Source organism: Dromiciops gliroides, chromosome 3, assembly GCF_019393635.1.
Source record: "Dromiciops gliroides isolate mDroGli1 chromosome 3, mDroGli1.pri, whole genome shotgun sequence".
In the NCBI taxonomy this organism is placed as follows: domain Eukaryota; kingdom Metazoa; phylum Chordata; class Mammalia; order Microbiotheria; family Microbiotheriidae; genus Dromiciops; species Dromiciops gliroides.
In genome coordinates this window covers 447,526,801-447,543,959 of record NC_057863.1, presented here as the reverse complement: position 1 = coordinate 447,543,959, position 17,159 = coordinate 447,526,801, and the positions used below count along the sequence as shown (strand labels likewise).

The window sequence follows — 17,159 nt, the reverse complement described above, 5'->3', positions numbered from 1 at the left end:
CAGGAGGACCTGAGTTCAATCTGGCCTCAGACACTTGATACTTACTAGCTGTGTGACCCTGGGCAAGTCACTTAACCCTCATTGTCCTGCAAAAAAAAAAGGAAAGAAAGAAAAGAAAAGAAAAGAAAAGAAAAGAAAAGAAAAGAAAAGAAAAGAAAAGAAAAGAAAAGAAAAGAAAAGAAAAGAAAAGAAAAGAAAAGAAAAGAAAAGAAAAGAAAAGAAAAGAAAAGAAAAGAAAATGAAGGACAAACAACAAGACATGGTTCCTTCACCCTGAAAGAGCATTAGCAAACTGAGGAACCTAGGGTGGGATTGATAATGAGTCTTATCAAGCCAGTTTAGCTAAAAAAACAGTATAGAATTTCATCAAAGATAATATTAAATTATTGGGCAATTCAATAGCAAACTGGGTTTTTTTGCCTGTTTCCTCATCTGTAAAATGGGGTCAATAATAACACCTACCTACCAGGGTTATTGTGAGGATCAAAATGAGATAATATTTTTAAGTGCTTAGCACAGTTCCAGGCACATAGTAAGTACAACATTGATGTGAGCTATTATTACTAGTTATTATTGATGACCCTGGGCAAGCCACTTAACCATTGCCCCACACAAAAAATAATGCTTTGAATCTTCCAAGTAGATACACATGCTTGAGATTTAACCCATCCATCAAGCCTAGGTATACTTCACCAAATTGTTGCTTTCTGTATGTATAAACTTGCTACAAAATTATGAGAGGGGAAGTTTGTCCCATAACTTTGAATGTGGTATAAATAATAGAACCCTGGGGTTGGAATCAGAAAGAAGTGCAATTCTTCTTCAAATACTTACTATGTTGACCCTATTACTTAACCTCTCAGTTTTCTTATCTATAAAATAGGGATAATCATAGAATCTACGTCACAGGGTTATTGTGATAGTTAAATGAGATAACATGTCAAGCACTCTGCAAAACTTACATCTCTATATAGATGGCAGCTATCGTTATCAATATTATTACAGACCAGATTCTTACAGAGCAAACAGTGGCCCTTTTTGTGTGGTCTGATTTGAAATCTGCCAGACTGGAAAGGGAATGATGATGCAATTGCCGTTTTACCATGTGAACTTATCTTGTGTTTTACCATCACAAACTACCCTTCAGCTTGTGACAAAATTTTAGACTAAGGAAGACTTAAGTGCCATCGTGGAAGTTCCATGCATCCTCTCAGCAAGGTGTTGGGACATGCTGTTATCTTTCCAGAGAAGTACCCTTCAGATAGAAATCTGCCCCTTCTGTTGTTCTCAAGTTGGCTGTGAGGAGAGCTAATCAGAGTTAGAGTTAGGGTTAGGGTTGGCGTGACAACCTCACTTACACACATCACTGAGGGCTTTCACACTACATTCAAACTTCACAACACCTTATTCCCTGAACCTGCATTACACTCGATTGTCTTTGCATTTCCTCAGATTTTTTTTTATTCTGAAATGCTTTCTTTCCCCACCTGTTGAAAGCCATCCAAAAACAGAAGGGGCTGCCTTGACAGCTGCTTATTAAATGTATTAGAGGAGTTCATTTCATATAGGGGTTGTACTGGCTGGGCAAGGCCCTTCCAACTCTCAAATTCTGTGAATTCCTATGCATCCTTCAAAACCCATGTCAGATGTTAATTCCTCTAAGAAATATTCCATGATTCCTTCAATTGGTAACAGTCTGTCCACTCACTTCAAATGGCACTTTGTCTTGTAACTCTCTGATGTATTTAACTGGAGAAGACATCTGCCAGATGCTCCTATTTGTAGATAGCATTGTGCTGACAACATTAAGTCCCATAATCCTACTGGGCCTCCTTATTGAGATCCACAGATACTTAAAAGGAATCAGCCTTATAATCCACACAGGAAAAAAAAGTGTAAATAGATGAAAAATTCATATTACCCCAACTTCGCAATATAATTGGATGGGTAGCACATATATAACAAACTGAAATGAATTTGAAAAATTGTAAAGAATTTTCAGCAATATAAAGTTTCTTTTTGACATACATTATTGTAATCCTAATATTTTATATACTATATGCTACTGGGGTGTGAATTATGTAACACCCCAGTCTCTAAGAAGTGAAAAATTTAGATGACTCAAGGAAGAATAAAATGCATCATAGGCATCCTGCACTGTTTGAGCAACAATTACTTGTGTTCAACATTATATAATGGATAGAAAGCTAATCTTGGAACCAATAATAACATGCTTTAAGCACTACCTTTGACATATTTGGGGTAGGTCGCTTATCCTCTAAATGCTCTAGGCAACTCCCTAAGACTATAAGTTAACAAGAAATCAACAGTCATGTAAGGTCTTACTATGTTCAAGGCATTGTGTTAAGTTTCAGAGAAAGTACCAATCTCCTTATCTAGGGGTACCATATATTAATGAAGTTACAGGTACAAGCTCTATTCTTAACCCTACTTGTGCATGAGAATAAACCTGAAAAGTTAAATCAATGGAAAAGGAGGTAAGCTTGTCATATAGGAACAGAGAGGGATCATGCTTATTGATAAACTAGTACCCACAAAATACTATGGGAACCATAATGTCACCACAAGCGTATGTCTAATACATTGATTAGAGCCTCTAGGAAGAATTTTGGAGAGGACATGGACAAGAATCGGATGTGATTTTTAAAAAGTGTGTGTGTTAGTTACTACCTTCATTAATTAATGAAGTAACTTAAATGAATCATTGAAATATCGACTATATAATGCATATAATATATATATATATAATATTGCATAGTTTCAGAATCCATATTGATATTCCCACTTATGAAACTGTAAGTTCCATAAGGATAGGGACTACAGCTGAGCCAAGCTTTGTCCTCCAGTGTAAAGACCGCACTCTTTATACAATAGATACCTATAACTTTGTCAAATGGGTGTACCCTCTACCAATTCAGATCTCAACCACTTCAAAGTTCAAAAGATAGCCTAAAAATTGCACATAATTACAGATTTCCTAGAATCTACCAGAGCTTTAACTTGAATTGTGTAACCTTTGAGAATTCAAGGTCTTGTATTTGCCACTATGGGGCACCAGAGTAGGATGTTAGTGGAGACTGGATAGCACTTACCTAGCACAGTGTCTGGAGCATAGTAGGTGTTTTTGACTGACTGAAGACAGAAGGGTCTTAATTATGTTTGTTGTTTTTATACATATGTTCTTCTGATCCCTTTTTCAAAGATATTAGACACCATACTTTCCCTAATAATCTGTCTTATGATGTGACATATTTAAGCACAATGCTATCAAAGACTGTCCATAGGATTAGGAACAGCAAAATGGATTGTGTCTAGTGGATAAGAAGAAAAGGTAGAAAGCAAATATATATATATATATATATATATATATATATATATATATATATATATATATATATATATATATATATATATATACACACACACACACACAAACACACATATATATATCAGCACTACTCCTATGGGGATTTTTTGGGGAACATCTCTGAGATTGAAAAAAAATATAAAATGTGAAATTTGGAGGGGAGAACATAGGTAGAAAAAAATGTACATTTGTTGGTCATTCCATTTTCCCAAATGGACAACCATACATACAAACAACAGTAAACATATCACCAATATAGTGCCAACTGAAGCCTGATTATGATATCAGTGAATACATTAAGAGGGCCCTGTGTTTCTGATAACTGTCTAGATTCTTCTTTTAGTACTCAGCACCCTGTTTAAACTCCTACATGTTTCCCTATTAATGGAACTAGTTCCAAACCAAGGGTATTAGGTCAGAGACAGGAAGTGCCATTAAGGGGACTGGTTTGAAGTAATGATTATTGTCCACTATTATGCTACCTTAAATGGAACATTCTTAATCCATAACCAGGCTTTTAGTTAAGCATAGTTCCTAGTATGTTCCCTTCAAAATCATCCTTTTAATTTTTATAAATATATTTCATTATGTATATCTTGCTATTGTTTTAAAATATGTAATATTGTGTACATTTTATTTTATCCTCTAGAGATGGCTACAATTAGACACAAGTATATGTGTTTGTGTGTGTGTATATACATACATAATACATATGAACATATATCTCTACATATATTCATGTGTATATTTATATAATATCATAACAGTATAATATAAACACATGTATATTTATATATATGCATATAGTTATATGTATAAGTAAATACTATCTGCATCCAGAGGAAGAACTGAAAAATAGAACAATGCATAGAATGATTTACATAATCATCTTTTAATCCCTCTATACTACCATAAAAGTATAGCTAGGAATCATTAGAAAAACCCTCTTGGAATTAATCTGAAAAAAAGTTTTCATAAGTAATGGATTTATATTGTATAGTTCTTACTTTCTATTTGTTTCATCTCATTTATCTTCTCATTTCTTCTTTTATGTTGCTTTCCCTTTCCCTGCCGAAGTGAAATATTTCAGACAATAAAGTTAGTAAACCAAGAGAGGGAAAAAATGATTTGTGTCTCTTTAGGCTGAAGTAAATTTTCAGGCTCTCTAAAATGTTGATTAAGGAACAAGTGGATATAGGATTTTGGAAACATGGGCTTTTAGAATTAAAAGAGGAGACCTTAGAGGCTATCTGGATCAATTCCCCACAGGAATCCTCTCTGCAGACAGGTGATCATCCCACCTGTGATAGTATACTTCTTGTAAGAGAGATCTCATTGTCTTGAAGAAGAATCAATTCCATTTTTTAAAAAAGAAAATAAAACATGGTGGTTCATGTAGTTCATGCATATATTTATCCATGAAAAGATAGGTGAAAGTATTTACCTGAAAACTTTCTATGTTGGAATATTGCCCTATTCATGATTGTAATTTGTTTGCATATGAAATATTGCAGCTGTCATGGGCTTGGAGTTATAACAAATATGCATACTGCTGATTGTTAGGAGAGCCTTCAAATCCCTCACTGGCATCAGAGTCACCAGGAGCATCTGCACCTGTCTTCCCAGCTGAGGTTGACTTGCTAGAAGGAGGATCATTTAGCATCATGTTTTCCACAGGGACAGTTATAGATATAAACTGCCATTAGACTCTAAGATAACTGAGCTTTGTTAAAAGGTGGACTCAAACCAAAGGAAATACAGGCATACCTTGTTTTACTGTTCTTCACAGATATTGTGTTTTTTACAAATTTAAGATTTGTGGCAATCTGCATCAGAGAGGTCTATTAGTACCATTTCCCCAATAGCATGTATTCACGTTATGTCTCTGTGTCACATTTTGGCAATTCTAGCAATATTTCAAAATTTTCATTATTATTATTATATCTGTTAGGGTGATCTGTGATCAGTAATCTTTGATGTTCCTATTGGAATTGTTTTGGGATGCTACATAGCACTCCCACATGAAACAGTTAACTTTATCATTAAAAGTTGTATGTGTTCTTTAAATCTTTTTCCTTCTCCTCAGACCTTCCTATTCCCTGAGACATAACAATATGAACTTAGGCCAATTAATAACCCCACAATGGCCTCTAAGTATTCAAGTGAAAGGAAGAGTCAATCAATGTGGCAAACTTCATTGTTGTCTTTAAGTAAATTGCCAAAGCCACCACAATCTTCAGTAACCACCACACTGATAAGTGAGCAGTTATCAATATGATATAAGATAGACTTGCTGAAGACTTGAAAGAGGGTTACCATTTTTAGCAATAAAGTATTTTTAGTTAAGGTATGTACATTTTTTTAGACATGATACTATTTCACATTTGATAGACTATAGTAGAGTGTAAACATAACTTTTCTATGTACTGTGAATCCACAAATTTTTTGTGACTCAGTTTATTGTGATACTCACTCTATGACAATAGTCTGAAATCACACCCATGATATCTCCAAGGTTTGTCTGTGGTTTAATTTAGAGAATTTAATCGAATTCCAATTCACTAACTTCAGAAAATAAGCTTTGTTGTAGTAGAAACTATTTCACTAATTCATAATTATTTCATAATTCTGTAAAAAAAATCAAGTTAGTTTCATCTTGAAGTTCAGCAAAATTAGTGTGGCATATTTTGCTTATGATTCAGTTCAAGATTGTCTTTAAAACTCATTACTTTTTCCTTGACCAAGATAGAGAAGAATTGGTCTCTGAAAATTCATCTTCATCAACATTAATTTTGGGGAAGAAAATGATAAATTATAAACAAAAACTTTCTTAAAGACTCCAGTGTTCATTTTTTTTTTCTAAAAATGGAGAAGCTTTTAATGTAAATCTGAGGGCAGAGCCAAGATGGTAGAGAAAAGGCAGTGACTCACCTGAGCTCTCCCCAAACTCCCTCTGAATACCATTAATGCCATAAAACAATTCTTGGAGCAGCAGAACCCACAAAATGATGGGATAAAAATAATTTTACAGTAAAAAACAACTTAGAAGGTTGGCAAGAAAGGGCTGTCACAACTGGGTAAGAGTAGAACACAGTCCAGCACAAGCCCCCCAGCCCAGCCCAGTCCCAGGCTTTGGGAATCACTGATTCAACAGCAGCAACAGCTGCTTCTGGAGCTCTTAGCCAATAGACGGTAAGGGGGTCAAACAACTGATGATAAGGAGATTAGAGAGATCTCTTTGCTGGCACTGGGTTCAGGACTCTGTTGCTTTACCCATACTCAGATCTGGGTCACAGTCCCAGATATCAGTCTCAGGGTGAGGGGGTGCAGTAGCATACCAGAGCTTGCAGCCACAGTGGAGCAAGGATCCTCCTCACAGTTCCAGGGAGAAAAGAGTGCTTGTGTTTGCTCACAAACCGGAGCATAGGTCAGGAGAGTAGTAAACACACTTCTCCTTAGATCATACCACATTGAAAACTTAAAGGACACTAGAAGTATCTCTGAAAACTACTGCAAAAAAACTCCTGAAGCTTGGGACAATGTGCCCTCCACCCTGGCAGCACAGCCCTACTTTAACAAAGAATTAAAGGTCAAGAAATAGGCTGGGAAAATAAGTTACTATGGTGACAAGAAAGATAAAAAAACACACTCAGAAGATAAAGTCAACACTTCTACATTGAAATATGAATTGGTCTCAGACTATGGAAGAGCTCAAAAGGGATTTTGAAAATCAAGTGAGAGAGGTAGAAGAAAAATTGGGAAGAGAAACAGAGTGATTCAGGAAAATCATGAAAAATGAGTCAAAAGTTTGGTAAAGGAGACACAAAAAGTACTGAAGAAATTTATACCTAAAAAATAGACTTGGCCAAATGGTAAAAGAGGTACAAAAATTCACTGAAGAAAATAATTACTTAAAAAGTATAATTGGCCAAATGGTAAAAGAGTTACAAAAGCTCACTGAAGAAAATAATTCCTTAAAAATTAGAATTGAGCATATGGAAGATAATGAATTTATGAGAAATCAAGAAACAATAAAATAAAACCAAAAAAAAGAAAAAAATAGAAGATAATGTGAAATATCTCATTGGAAAAACTGACCTGGAAAAAAGATCCAGGGAAATAATTTTTAAAATATTGGACTGCCTGAAAGCCATGATAACAAAGCTTAGACATCATGTTTTAAGAAATTATCAAGGAAAACTACCTTGATAGTCTAGAACCAGAGGTTAAAAATACAAATTAAAAGAATCCACCAATCAATCACCTTCTGAAAGAAACCCCAAAATGAAAACTCCCAGGAATACTATAACCAAATTCCAGAACTCCTAGGTCAAGGATAAAATATTGCACCCTGGGATTCCCAGCCAAAAAGAAACAATTCAAGTATTGTGGAGCCACAGTCAGGATAAAACAAGATTTAGCAGTTTCTACATTAAAGGATCAGAGGTCTTGGACTATAATATTTCAGAGGGCAAAAGGGTGGGATTACAACCAAGAATTACCTACCCAGCAAAACTGACTATAATTGTTTAGGGAGAAAAGTGGACATTCAGTGAAAAGGAAGACTTTCAAATATTCTTGATGAAAAGACCAGAGCTGAATAGAAAATTTTACTTTCAGAATGACTCAAGAGAAACATAAATAGTTAAACAGGAAAAAACATTGTAAGGGATTTAATATGGTTAAATCATTTACATTCCTAAATGGGAAAATGATACTTGTAACTCCTAAGAACTTTCATATTATTAGAGCAGTTGAAAGTATATATAGACAGAGGACACAGGTGTGAGTTGAATATGAAGGGATGATATCCAAAAAATTATAATTAAGGAGGAGAAATGAATGCACTGGAATAAAGGGAAAGGGAGAGGTGGAATGGGGTAAATTACCTCACATAAAATAGGTATAAAAAAGCTTATATCATGGAGGGGAAAATGGGGAAGGTGAGAGCGAATGAGTAAATCTTACTCTCATGAGAATTGGCTCAAAAAGGGAATAACATTTACACTCAATTGGGTATAGAAATCTATCTTACCCTCAGGAAAGTAGGAAGGGAAGGGGATGAGGGCAACAGAAGGCAGGGCAGATTAGGGCAGGAGATATAAGCAAAACACTTTGAGAAAGGACAGAGTGAGGGGAGAGAGAGAATAGAATTAAAAAGCATTAGGGGGAGCAGCTGGGTGGCACAGTGGATAAAGCATCGGCCCTGGATTCAGGAGTACCTGAGTTCAAATCCGGCCTCAAACACTTGACACTTACTAGCTGTGTGAACCTGGGCAAGTCACTTAACCCCCATTGCCCTGCAAAAAAAAAAAAAAAAAAAAAGCATTAGGGAATAAGATGAAGAGAAATACAGTTAGGAAAAGCAACTGTAAAAAAATTGTTTGAAGGAAGTTTCTCTGATAAAGGCCTTACTTCTCAAACATGTAGAGAACTGAATCAAATTTATAAAAATAAAGGTCATTCCCCAATTCATAAATGATCAAACAATATGAAAAATTTTCAGATAAGTAATCAAAGCTAGCCACATTAAAAATGCTCTAACTCACTATTGATTGGATAGAAGCAAATAAAAACAATTCTGAAGTAACTACCCCATACCTATTATATTGGCTATTAGGACAGTAGAGGAAAATGACAGATATTGGAGGGTATATGGAGAAAATAAGAACTGATTAAAGCACCCTATAGAGCAATTTGGGACTTTGTCCAACTGGCTATAAAAACCATGCATGCTCTTTGGCCTAGTAATACCACTACTATGTCTGTATCCAAAAAGAGATATAAAATGATAAGAAAAGGAACCTATAGGTACAAAAATATTTATAGCAGTTCTTTTCTGGTGGAAAAGAATTGGAAATTATGGGGATGTACATAAAATCGGGAAGGGCAAAACAAAATGTGATATGTGATTATGATGGAATACTACTGTGCTATAAGAAATGATGAGCAGGATGCTCTCAGAAAAACCTGGAAAGATTTATATGACCTGATGCAAAGCGAAATTACTTTGTACAAAAAAACCAGCAATATTGTAAGATGATCAGATGTGAATGATTTAGCTATTCTCAGAAATACAATGATCCAAGACAACTTTGAATGACTTGTGATAAAAAATGCTATCCATCCTCAGAGAAAGAACTAATAGTGTCTGAATACAAATTGTAGCATACTTTTTTTTTTACTTTTTTTATTCATCTTAAGGTATTTTGGGTCTATATTTTCTTTCTCGACATGACTAATATGGAAATGCTTTGCAAAGCTATGTATGTATAACATATATCTAATTGCTTGCCTTCTCAATGAAATGGCAGCAGGGCGGGAGGAAGGGAGAGAATTTGGAATTAAACATTTTAAAAATAAATGTTAAAAATTGTTTTTCATGTAACTGGGCAAAAATAAAATAGTAAATGAAACTTATAAACAAAAACAAACCAAAAGAGCTAAACTGAGTTTGGATTAGAGTAATAGGTTTCTGGAAATTACTAGTGAACTCAAAAATATCTAGAAGGAAAACAAAGTACCCTGGTTTTTAAAACAGTGTTCTAGGTAAGGTGATTTCTAACTTTTCTTAATCACAAATGTATAGAATTTTTATTCATTATTAAGAAGCTTATATTGCACCAACCACCTTCATATACATGGCCTTTAGCATTCCAAAGGTATAAAGAAGTAGCTTTAGCACCTCAACAGGGTCAGAGTGCAGCAAAAGGACCTGATAAATTTACTCCCTCACTACTCTTTGGATTGTATTGGCCTGACAGCATTCTTAAAGAGGTTTGAAGTACCCAAGTAGATCATAGAATCATGGATTTAAACTTTAGAGTTCATTTAATTCAATCATCTTGTTTTTATGCTGTTACTTATATAGCTCTGAGGTAGACTATTTTTTTTTTGTGGGGCAACAGGGGTTAAGTGACTTGGCCAGGGTCACACAACTAATAAGTGTCAAGTGTCTGAGGCCGGATTTGAACTCAGGTACTCCTGAATCCAGGGCTGGTGCTATATCCACTGTGCCACCTAGCTGCCTCATGAGGTAGACTATTAACATTTTATCCCCATTATACAGATAAGAAAAGCAAGGCTCCAAGGGACTAACAGTGTTTGAGGGAGAATTTCAAACCAGCCTCCTAACTCCAAATCCAACGTCTTTTCACTAACATTTAAATTTATCCTGCCCCTGCCAACAAAAAGAGAAAGGGGGTGTGTAGGGGGGAATAAAGAAACTTTCTAGGCTTGCAGACTGCTGAGATGTTTGCCAAGTAAAGCCTGTGAAAAATGGATTCGTTGCATTAGAGCAGTCCATGATCGACTGCCAAAGCCAGCTTATTTTCTTTGCTAGCTCCAGAAGAGAATGCCTATAATGTTGTGTTGATGGAAAGCCATCTTACAGAACAAGCTGGCTGAGTGCAGTTTTTCATTGGCTCAGGTCCTCATTATTACAGACTTGATGGGGGTACTCAGGACTCTGGTAGGGATTTTTTAGATCAGAAAAAAAAATTAGGCACAAGAGATTAGGGACCAGAATGTGTTAGTTTTATCTCACAATACAGTAAAGCAATAAAACAGTCTGAGAAAAGCCACAGACAGGAGTGTCTAAACCTAACAGTTTTCTATTTCTCAGTCAGGAACACTTGCCATTACTAATGAGACCAAAGTGTAAAATTGTGGTCTAGGGAAGTAAGTAAGTAATTGTGGAAAGTTCTAATTTCCCCTGGAGAAGACAATATGGAATTAATGTGACTTTATAATGGGAAAAGAGTACATTAGTCTCAAAGGTACATAAGGCTAGATGATGAATTATATTGGTAGTTCAAATAGAACACTCCAACAAATAAGATGTCCAGAAAGATTCTGATTATCTTCTGTGCCTTTGGTTGGTGTGAAATACCATGGGAAAACTATGTTATGTGGCAAAGAAGGAATCTGGTCATCTTCAAATGCAAGATCATGCATTGCTGCTTCAAAGAAAAGCTCTAAAGAGATGATGCTTTGTTTTTGCCTTTGTCTCCATTAGAACCTCTACTTTTTTCCCTTTACTTTAGAGAAACTTCAAGAACTAGATATCAGCCTCAGAGTAGAGGGACTAAGTGAAAAGATGGCAGCTATACTTTGAGACAAGAGCAGAAGTTCTCATATGAAGGTAAACACTTGCTTTTTTCCTTCTAATCTATTTCTTAATGTTTTTTAAATTCTTGAAATTGTGAAATGAAAATCTAGTTAAATTGTTCTAAATTATTAAAAGTGGTTCAAATTGGATTAAATAATTTGATTGTTTTATAACATTTATGTATTATGTCAGATATGTCACATTGGAGTTTTGCCTCAAAAGTGTTGACATGAGGGGGCAGCTAGGTGGCGCAGTGGATAAAGCACCGGCCCTGGATTCAGGAGTACCTGAGTTCAAATCCGGCCTCAGGCACTTGACACTTACTAGCTGTGTGACCCTGGGCAAGTCACTTAACCCCCATTGCCCTGCAAAAAAAAAAAAAAAAAAGTGTTGACATGATCTTTGTGTGCACTCATATCTATATACAGATTTGAGATCCTAGAGATGCATTTTCTAGGAGAAAAATGACTTTGAACTTTTCATATTTATTTTACAAAGTTGATGTCACCTAAGGATTGACAACAAAGGCATTTAGATGGCTCAGTCGATAGAGGGCTGGTCCCAGAGTTAGGAAAACCTGGATTCAAATCTGGCCTCAGAGAGTGACCAGCTATGTGACCCTGGGCAAGTCACTTAACCTCTGTTTGCCTTCATCCACTGGAAGAGTAAATTAATTGCAAACCATTCCAAAATCTTTGCCAAGAAAACCCCATGGGGTCACAATCAGACATAACTGAATGACTGAACAACAACAAGGACTGAGTAGTATTTATGCTGTTAGTCCCCAGAGACATTCCCATATAATGTCTAGAAACTTCCCTTCTGCTCCTAGCATGTCGCAGAGACTTCATCCCAAAGTCCAGAGTAATGCTCCAGCCTTTGAGACTCCTTTACTAGTATTTGGAGAGGCTATGAGAGCCCTCTTCTGCCTCCTAGACTCTCTTATGGTCCCAAAATAGATTAGTCAGTTCACTTTTGAAAATTCAAATGTTAGATATTTGTGCAATGTCATTCATTCATTCATTCATTCATTCATTCATTCATTCACTCATTCATTCACACATCCAACAAGTATTTATTAAGTTCTTGTTATTTAATAAGAAGTATGCTATGTGCTAGGGATACAAAGAAAAACAAAAATAGTTCCTGTGTTCAAGAAGTTTATCAGGCCCTATGGGCATTTTGATCTTTGACAGAGTAAATTTGGTTCTTTATAGTGCAGAGTTAAATTCAATTCAATAAACATTTATTAAGTGCCTATTATGGTGCCAGGCACCATGATAAAGTGCTAGGGATAGAAATAATAAAAAGACAGTACTTGCCCTCAAGGAACTTACATTCTAATGGGGGAAGGACAACACACAGGATAACACTACAAAAGGGGCAAGGAAGGAAGCAGGAAGGATCAGATAAAGGTTATTTTATTCCACAGAGTTGAAATCAGGTAGAACTACAAATGGAATGTGGAATGAACTGAAAATACAATTCTGGTCCTCTATAAAGGAAAACTATGAGAAGAGTGACATGCTCCACCCTCCAGTCCTCCAATCAGGGAAAAGAGTATCCAAATATCCAGAGGTTCTCAACTATTTTTGTGTCCTGGACTCTTCTGAACATCTTGCAAAGCCTATGGACTTCTCAGAATAATGTTTTTAAATATATGTCACATACATAGAATGGTAAATAACATCAATTACATTGAAATACAATTTAAAACATAATTTAAAATACCTGTTCATCAAACTATGATCTAGCCCAAAACTCTGCACTAGCCTTCCCTTTACAGATGAGAAAACAGAAATTCAGAGAAGTAAAATTATTTCTTCAAGATGACTAAAATAGTAGCAGAGGCAAGATTAGAATCCAGGTCTCCTGACTTGTAGTTGGATGCTCTTTCAACAATATCATGTTGCTGTTTAAAGATTGATGTTGCTCATGAGATTCTAATGGCATGTTAAGGCCTGGTTTCTTTTCATTGTGATATTCAATCAGAATTGTGAAATCTTTTAGAGTTTTCATTACTAGTAATTATACAAATCTTTTTATACTTATGCTTCCTTCACTTTGAATCAGTTGAGACTCCATCATCAGTCTGCATGACTATATTAGTCTTATGGCCTGGTAAGGTCACGAAAAACTCTTGAGTCACATCAATCTTCAAGGACTTTCCAGCTGTGTGGGTCTAAATTAGACATTGATTGAATCTCCTAGAATGGTTACCAGCCTATGGAGCTCTGCAAACTGGTCTAAATGCATACCCTTAATACAATGTCAGATACTCTCGGGCACTGGAGTCAAACTAATAGAAACTGGAGTCATTAACCCATACATGAGGATGTCTTCAACTTAGAAAACCACATATGAACACGATCTATGCTCTGTTTCTTGTATTTTTATTGATTTTGTTAAATATTTCCCTAGGCTGGTTTGGCTACACGTGGGAAGATTGGCAGCCAAATGACAATGCATTTGACACCTTTGTCTAGGACACCTTGAATAGCAGGGCTTTGGGTTGGGGATGCCCACCAGCATGTTGAGGATTACCTTAATAGAGAGATAGCCATCCTTTGTCTTTTAGTAATAATCCTAGAAATTCTAGTCTCATACAGAACCACTATATTTGATCTTGATAACTATCATGCAGTTAGACGACACAGTGGATAGAACACTGGGCTTAGAATAAGGAAGGCTCATCTTCATAAGTTTGAATGTGTCCTCAGACACATACTGCCTGTGTGATTCTAGGCAGGTCAGTAAATTCTATTTGCCTCAGTTTCCCCATTTATACATTTTTCTGGAGAAGTAAATGGCAAACGCCTCTTGTATCTTTGCCAAGAAAAACTCAGTGTAGTCACAAAGAGTTGGACATAACTGAAACAACTGAACAACAATAAATCCTTGTATTCAGTATAATTCATAATCAGAATGGTTTCCTATCCAGAAACCAAAATTATCTTTGATATTTACTTAAAGGCAATGTGATTAAGAGTCTGAACTTTGTCCCCTAGAAATATCATTTCACTAAATCGATTATGGGGAACAGTTTTGGGTATGTGTAAGTTTATGTAAGGAAGTGCATGCTATTATTCATACAAGTGTGTGGATACTATTACCACCTAATCCTAAATTCCTTTTTGATAGTCATAGTTTCTAGGAACCATTCTGAAAAGTTAATGCTGTGCTGTTTGATGTTCAATACTAAGCACAGCTAAAAAGTGTTCAAAGTCAAGAGGGGATGGATATTTGATTGGCATTTGGAAGGAGGAAAAAAAAAGGACAAGAAGTTAATGTTAAAAAGAACAGAAAAGGATAAACCTGGCATTAACATGTGTCATCTTTTATTTTGAATATATTCAATAAATTATTTATTTAAAGTGATTAATGTTAAATGTTAACATTGTTGTTGTTTAGTCATGTGGAAGTCTTTATGACCCCACAGACCATATTGTGCCAATACTGTCCATGGGATTCTCTTGACAAAGATAATGAAGTAGTTTGTCATTTCCTTCTCAAGAGGCAAACAGAGGTTAACTGACTTGAACAGGATCACACAGCTAGTAAGTATCTGAGGCTGCATTTGAACCAAGGTCTTCTTGATTCTAGGTCCAGTGCTCTATACAGTGAACCACCTAGCTGCCCAAATTTAACATTAATAACAAAACAATAATTACAAATTTATGTTGAGCTAAATCTTAGTAAAGTAAGGTAAAGTGGTTTTCAATTCAATGAGTTTCTTGAGAACGTTTCCTCTGTACCTAGTACTTCAATCATCACTATAGGAGACAAAAAACAGAAGAGAAAGAGTCATAAGTCATAAGTAGGTCAGGGAAATTAGGGTATAGTTCCAGAACACTATGATTGAGGGGAAGCTGGTAGTACTGCTACTTCAGCAGGTAGAATCAATTGATCTTACCACCCAATTAGCAAGAATAAATATTCTAAATTTTCATTGTTGTTCAGTTGTGTCCAGCTCTCTGTAACCCCATTTTGGATTTTCTTGGCAGAAATGCTAGATTAGTTTGCTATTTCCTTCTCTAGCTCATTTTCCATAAGATGAAACTGAGGTAAAAGGGGTTAAGTGACTTGCCCAGGGTTACACAGCTAGTAAGGGTCTGAGGCCAGATTTGAACTCAGGTGTTCCTGACACCAAGTCCAGCATGCTTATCCACTGTGCCACCTAGCTGCCCACAATCATTTAAATAGGATACTGTATTAGCAGGTGCTTCTCCCTCAGCTATAACACATAAGGTGATGTCCTCTATTCATTGGACCACTTTGCTCTATTTCTCATCATTAGCCTGCCATCCAAAAAGATAGTATGGATTGTAGAAGGGAGAACCAACATGCAAAGATAGTTATATAAATATTTTGAAGGTAGAATCAACAGGATATGTTGCATATAAAAAAACAAATAAGAAAGGGCAGCTAGGTGGTACAGTGGATAAAGCACCGGCCCTGGATTCAGGAGTACCTGAGTTCAAATCCGGCCTCAGACACTTGACTCTTACTAAGCTGTGTGACCCTGGGCAAGTCACTTAACCCCCATGGCCCTGCAGAAAGAAAGAAAGAAAGAAAGAAAGAAAGAAAGAAAGAAAGAAAGAAAGAAAGAAAGAAAGAAAGAAAGAAAGAACAAATAAAAGATGGTGCAGTGGATAAAGCACTGACCCTGGATTCAGGAGGACCTGAGTTTAAATCTGGCCTCAGACACTTGACACTTACTATCTGTGTGACTCTGGACAAGTCACTTAACCCTCATTACCCCACAAAGAGAGAGAGAGAGAATGAATGAATGAATGAATGAATGAATGAATGAATGAATGAGAGGGACAAGCCAAAAAGAATATAACATATGCGATGCCAGTGACAGAATAGGAAAGTTGGTGAGAAGGGAGTCCATTTGGTAAGAAAATATGACAAATTTTACTATTGAACCAATTGATTTAGAGGTGATGGGGGAAGTTCCCAAGTGGAAATATATATATATATATATATGTGTGTGTGTGTGTGTGTGTGTGTGTGTGTGTGTGTATGTATGTATGTATGTATGTGTATATGTGTGTATGTATGTATATGTATATATATGTATATACACACACACACACACACACACACACATATATATATATATATAACTTTGAAAATCATCAACATAAAAGTGAGGATAAAGACTATGAAAGCAGAGGAGCTCAGGACTGGCCCTATATTTTTGTGAAATAAATGATACCTATGGGGGAACCCCCTCACATCCATTCCTCCTTCCAGAATTCTTCATTTGCCAGATATGTTAATACCTGAAAATTTGCCTGTTATTAAAATCAAAATATCCCTGAGAGACAATTGATTTTAAAGTCACATATACTTTAATATCAATCAGTTTATTAGTCTCTTTTCTGCAAACCATCTGATGGAGAGCTGGTATAGCAATACAAGGACACTGGTCAGTCATACAGTATGTGGGGGAGGTGAAAACTAAGTACAACCAAGAGAGGCAAAGACTCAAGAAGGAGATGGATTAGTTATTTTGGAGAAATTCTACTTACAAATTTTACAGGTGGTCAACTCTATTTGGACTCTCCAAAGGAAAAAAGAAAATCAGAGGGTCAAAACTGAGCCTGGAGAAACATTTATGGTTAGCAATCAGAAAGAGTAGGTAAAGAAGAT

General features: G+C 35.8%; 1 protein-coding gene across 8 annotated transcripts in view; it reads left to right on the top strand.

The window, feature by feature from the left end:
- B3GALT1 (beta-1,3-galactosyltransferase 1) overlaps window positions 1-17,159 on the top strand; it is a 697,560-nt gene that overhangs the window by 224,294 nt on the left and 456,107 nt on the right. For all 8 annotated transcript variants that reach the window (XR_006355767.1, XM_043997933.1, XM_043997934.1 and 5 more), the window contains exon 2: window positions 11,434-11,531. The gene's annotated coding sequence lies outside the window, so the exon portion shown is untranslated. The remainder of the gene's footprint in view (window positions 1-11,433; window positions 11,532-17,159) is intronic.